We start from the raw sequence: 6000 nt of genomic DNA, 5'->3' as shown, positions 1-6000 counted from the left end.
TAACTATGTAACGTTCCATTAATTATGTTTCCTAAAATGTGGGGTCTCCATTTAAAATCCTTGAATATAAGGATTTCTGTCACCTCTGTGGTCAGAGGTGCATAAAATCCAGCACTTTGACATGAAACTCCTTCTTCATAACAGCTGTAAAAGAAACAGTGTCTTGAAGTAGCTTAGTGAATTCACAGCGTAATAGGGCGCCACCTGTGCAATAAGTTTTTTCATTAAATTTCCACATCACATTCAACACGTAGTATCATAGCGAGAGAGCAAATATGAATAGTGGGAAATAGTGAATAGTGAATAGCATAGAGTTAAGCTACAGTTCTCAAAAAACTTCATGTGATCTGCAGATTAGTGCCAAAACAATCAAGACAGATTCAGGAAATGACCTTACGCAATGTAAAATGCCAAATGCAATGCTGCGAGGTATACTGACAATGAACTGTAGTGGCAGTGATCTCTGGAGAGATGAATTATACTTCCCTGTCTTGTAATTTACGAGACCAGTCTGGGCTTGGCAGTGGAAAGAGGAACAATACTTTTCTGACTCAATCCTGTCAAATCCAAAGTTTGGTGAAGGGAAGGTTATGGCTTTTGGCTCCTTTTCAACGTTTGGGTTTGAATCCTTAGTTTCAGTGAAATGAACTCCTAATGTTTCAGTCAACAAAAATATTTTTGGACAATTGTATGTTCAGAGAATTGCTCTTCTTTATCATGTAATATATAGCCAGTGAGAATAGGAAATCACTAATTGACATTAACAGGTTCTTTCAAAAAGGAAAGACATTAAAAATGCTTTAGCTTCATTTAAAGATATTGGTTTAAGTGATTGTGAGCCTTGAAACAGGAATTATTTGTAGGATTTTCCCTCAACAGAAGGATTTTTTTAAGAACAACATTAAATCAATAAAAGATTGATTTCCTTACAGATTTCTGTAAATTATTTTTTAACAGGCAATGCAGGCAGTTTTGGTACAGTTATTTAAATTTGGTGAAAATTTTAGTTTTAGCCTTACCAACTTTTCTAAAATGAAACTTGAGACAAATTATATCACAATAAGTTTTAAAATAATACATATGCATTGTTCTGTTATGTTTTCATGTTTAATGAAACATTTTCCAAGAAGGAATACAATTGGCATTAAAGAACACACCCCAAGAATCTACTCCAACAGCATACATAGGTGTGTGTGAAAAAAACCTTTTATTGAGTTCTTCTAAATGTCTGCAAATGCAAAAAACAACAGAAAGTATCACATTTAAAAGAAGCACTACCAAGCTGTCCTGAATGTCCTTGTCTTAAAACACCTAAAAGTTTTTTTTTTCTTTCCTTCCTTCTTTTCGTCTTTCCCTTCCTCTTTTAAAAGCATCTTAAAGAAGGAGCATTCAAAAACCACAAGGTTTTTCACAAGTTTTGGAGATGCCAGTCATGAATGAACATGGTGGTGTGTTTCACTGCCAGCTGGCAGAAGAAGCCTGACATGTCCCATAGATCAGTGCGGGGCCAGCTGGATACCTGCCGAGAGCTTAACACGCTCTTCAGCATTGCTGCAATCTCCATCAGCCTGTCCCGTTAACTGATGAAACACAGATCTAACTGTTCATTAATCCCTGTGGTTTGTTACCAGATCCCTAGAGCACGTGGTGCACTTGGAGCAATGTGGTTAGTCGCCTAATTTTAAACAGATCTGAAAGTTGAAGGTTAGGTGAATCCTTAATTGATGTCAACAGACATGATTTTTTTTATTGTTTTATCTTTCCAGTCGTTCCTTCAGCCAAACCCATTGCTTTATTACAGTGATGCAATTATTTTTTTTCTGTGTTTCCTGTGCACAATTTCAGATTGAAATATGGTTAGTTTTAATGTTATTTGCAAACTCACCTGAAATACAACAGTGACCTTAAAGAACAAACTGTGAGAAAATGTTCATGACACAAACACTTCTGACTGGTTTTGTGCTTTGCTCACTTTTCTGCCAGAGGCGATAATCAATCATCCAGTCGTTTATCTCACACCGGTGCCTGAGTCTTTTTATCAACTGCCAGAGCCTTTCAGCTGCACAGTATTTCTTAATACTGGGTTGTTCGCTCACTTTGTCAAAATTACGACTAGATTAAAAGTCAAGTTCCCATGCCTCTCCTCCCTGTTTGCTATTATGTGCCATCTGATCTAACTGAGTTGGACACAAGCTTTCTGGGACTTTTGCGATTGGTATTTTATTGAGAGTAAAAGAGAGGTTTCAGCAGGAAAAAGTTTTTCCAAGTTTGATCATGGAGAAAAACAGTTTGATTTCTACTTGAGCACAACATAGGGTGATTAATGAGAGTTTTGCCAAGATGGTCTTAACATAAAATTTTTGGGGGTTATAACATAGGGACTTCTAGGGGCTCAGGAACAGTGACATGGGTGTATGTGGTTTCCAGCCCTATAAAACTCCAACATGTAACACGGATATTTGAGGCAGTAAATGCTGGGTTCCTTAAGGGCTTTTTCCACAAAACCGGTTGCAGAACTTGTTGGAAAAAATTTTTTGTTTTTTTCTTTTGGTTTTGTTTTGTGGTCATTTTGTTACATTGCCAAAGCACTGACTCTACCACCAAAATCCTAAAGCTGTAAAAAATACCAACTTTGGTACGCTAGAAGAAGGAGTACGTTATTATAGCAAGAAATAAACAAATAAATAAATAAAAAATAAAAAACCAGACGCATTATTGTGAAATGTGGAGTTAGCATTGGAATAACATTAGTGAAGGAGAAAATTCATGAATATATTCTTAAGTGCCTTGCTGCTTGGAGCATATTAATTGGACCCAAATCAGTGTTTCTGATGCCAAGTTAGATCCAATGAGTCTCAGCTTTGAGCTTTTTTTTTTAAGTAAAAAAAAAAAACTGACATTTTTGTGACTGCCTCTTTGGCAGTGTGATAAAAATCACCAAAAAGGTGTTCCTTGTGTCTCACTGGTACTTAATGAAGGTCTTTCTACCTGTTGCATCACCTTGTGTGGGGCAAAGGTCATCTGTTTATGAATGTGTTAATGTGATGCATCTATTTCTAATTATGAGATTTTGAGACAGATATAAGAGAAAGAGAACCATCCAGCTGTGTGTCTGACTCAACTGACTACTTCATTAAGAATCACAAAGATATAGCAACATGTGACCCCTAGAGGTTACATGTTGACGCCAAACACCAAATATTTTCCATCTTTGACCATTTTTTTTAAAACGATGATGAATAAATCTTATGGCCTTCTGTCATTTTGACAAACTACAATTCACACACCTGATCGCTTGGTGTAGATGCGCAGACATTTTCAACTTTGCACTCGGAGTACATTGCAGAAGTAACTAAGTTAACTGAATATAATTGTGCATTTTGTTCAATTTAGACACAACTACAGGTTGCAGTGTAATTGTGTAGATTGTGTTTTGATTTATTTGTACTTCTGTAATAATAAAAAACAGAATGTTCCTCTATCTCTTTTATCACCTCACTGCTTTTTGCTGTTTTTATCGCTCCAGCAAAGAACTGATTGTAGAACAAACATTTGTCCACCTCAGAGGAAAACCCTCTTAGCCATTATGTAGGCCAGAGGCTAACTCAGTGAGCTTCTTTTCTTTGCCTCTCCGTACAGGAGGTAAATATCACGGCACAGAAACACACTTTTTATTTTTAACCTTTCCACTTTTGCTTTTGCCATAAGTCACTGACATTATTAGCCTCCTGTGTTTTTAACTGTCAAAGATGTGGCGTGCCTGGCCTTCTCGCCTTGGGTCAAAGCTGACTGTGTTTGGGACGATAAAGCATCAGGGAGTGCATGTGCGTGTGTTTCTGTGTGTAAGAGGGTTGGTGTGTATTGAAGGGGGAGATGGAGTGTGGCTGCATACAGATGGTTCACAAGCCAACCTTTCAATTAGGCCGGGGGTATAAATAAAGGCAGTTGATTGGAATGTGGCGGCTGCTGGCACAAAAGGCTCTCCTTGGCTGAGCTCCAAGGCCCATTCGCTCACTCCCTCAGTCGTGTTAGAAGCTGCCCAAGGTTACTTCCAGATTGGACACAATCATTTTAAACTTCTTGTGTTTGCTGAGGCCACCTTCCATCTCCATCCCTGTTTGTGTCCTTGTTGCCCACTTTATGTATGGAAAAGGCATTCAGATGAAGCCTTCTGGAGATCCAATGTACCACCTTTGGCTATTGCTGCATTTTGTTCATTAACTTGATTTTAAACCACAAGGAAAAGCATAGTAACTGCATTCTCACCTTCACATCTTCAAACATATCCCCTATGTGAATTTGTGTATGGGTATTTTTATTTATATTTTTGCTTACAGCAAGTGTTTGGGTTCCAGTCTAGCTCCTAATCGTATTTAGCACAACCTGCAGGTGAGCAGTCCTTGTATTCTGCCTGGGGTATCCCTGTGTATCCTTCACAGATTATAAGGATGAGCTCCCAGACAACTTATCCCTCCGTACCCAAAGCCTGTCACTGTAAGCTGTCTCAGAAATTATCCACACACCCAAACATGGGGTGGTAAGGGTATGAAATGACAAAGCAGAAATGTTTTGGGAGGAGGATACGTTATCGCTGTCACAGAATGATTTGGAATTTGCTTGCGAACAGGATTGGAGTTGCTCTTTTTTCTAGAGGGCAAAGTCTGGGAAGGTTTGGGAAGTATGGAATTTCATTTCAGTGTTTTCTGGGTATAGATACATGTAAAAAAAATGTTTTAACTGATTTTATTTCCCATTAAATTTTTTAATGTATCCTTTCATTTGTCTGTCCCTCCATTATTCAATTCTCCTTTAATCCATCCATCCATGAATGAACCAGAAAGGTGCGCTTGCCCAATTACTGCTGGAGACAGGTATCAACTTCCCTGGAAACTGCAAGGACAAAAGAGTCTAAAAAAAATGGATGGATGTTGACTTTGGGAACTTTCGTAGTACTGTATTGCATTTGGTCATTTCTTGATTCCTCCAAATGTATACAGAAAAGAAAATATCTCCTTTTGAAACATTTGAAGATTTTTCACTTTGACAAGCTAAACAAATCATGTTCTTTCAATAATATATTATTCCCTTTGTTAAGAAACCTTTTCTGTCCCTCACCCCTCCTCCACCCTCTCCTGTCTGCAACCCACCTACCCAAACTGTGTCAGGGAACCCCCTACTCCCCTACCCCCTCCCCCCCTTTCCCCTTATCCAGGCTCTCATCCATCCCTGTAGAATCAGGAGAGATTAAAAATTATGGGATTAGCTTCCCCTCCTAGCCCTGTAATCCAAAAAAACAATGCTTTCTAACGCTAGCGAGAGCTCTTGAGGCGTGGGTAAGTCCTCTGTGTCAGTTATTCCTTATGGAAGGATTCCCTCGGAATAGACGCACGCTCCCTTTCTGTCTTTGACCATTTACTCTGTCCCAACCCCCTCTCTTTATGGTCCAAAACTACAATGAGATGACATGGGACACGGGGCCCTAATATATCCTAATAGGGTCAATGGAATAAACTGTTCTATTAGGTTTATACTTGGCATAAACACAAAGTGACGGATGAATTCTCATCACCTTTGGTGCTAAGTGTAGTGTTAAACTCCTTTTTTGTACAACAGCTTTGTGTCAAGCAGTAATAATGATTTTGATAACACTGAGGTGTCCTAGGGTTGGTAAAGCACTTGCCAGCTACTGAATTAAGGTCCTGTTTTAAATATGTCAGTGCCACAGTAAGGCTGGAGCTACAGCTGGCCATGGGATGCACTCCTTTAATTTCATCGCTCTGTCAGCTTTTATTAAAACCCATTTGTCATGGAGAGAGAGAGAGAAAGAAAACAAGGAGAGAAAAAAAGTATTCAATGGGTGTAGAGTGATAGGAGAAAGGGGCAGCAAGGGGAAGGAGAGCTATAAGCAGTAAGACAAACAGGGATGACAATTTTGAGGTGGCAGATGAAATAAATAGTTGATTTGAGGATGGATAAGTTTTATGGGTGGTGTTCACTGTT

Source organism: Poecilia reticulata, linkage group LG16 (assembly GCF_000633615.1).
Source record: "Poecilia reticulata strain Guanapo linkage group LG16, Guppy_female_1.0+MT, whole genome shotgun sequence".
Taxonomy (NCBI): domain Eukaryota; kingdom Metazoa; phylum Chordata; class Actinopteri; order Cyprinodontiformes; family Poeciliidae; genus Poecilia; species Poecilia reticulata.
This window is presented reverse-complemented; position numbering follows the sequence as displayed.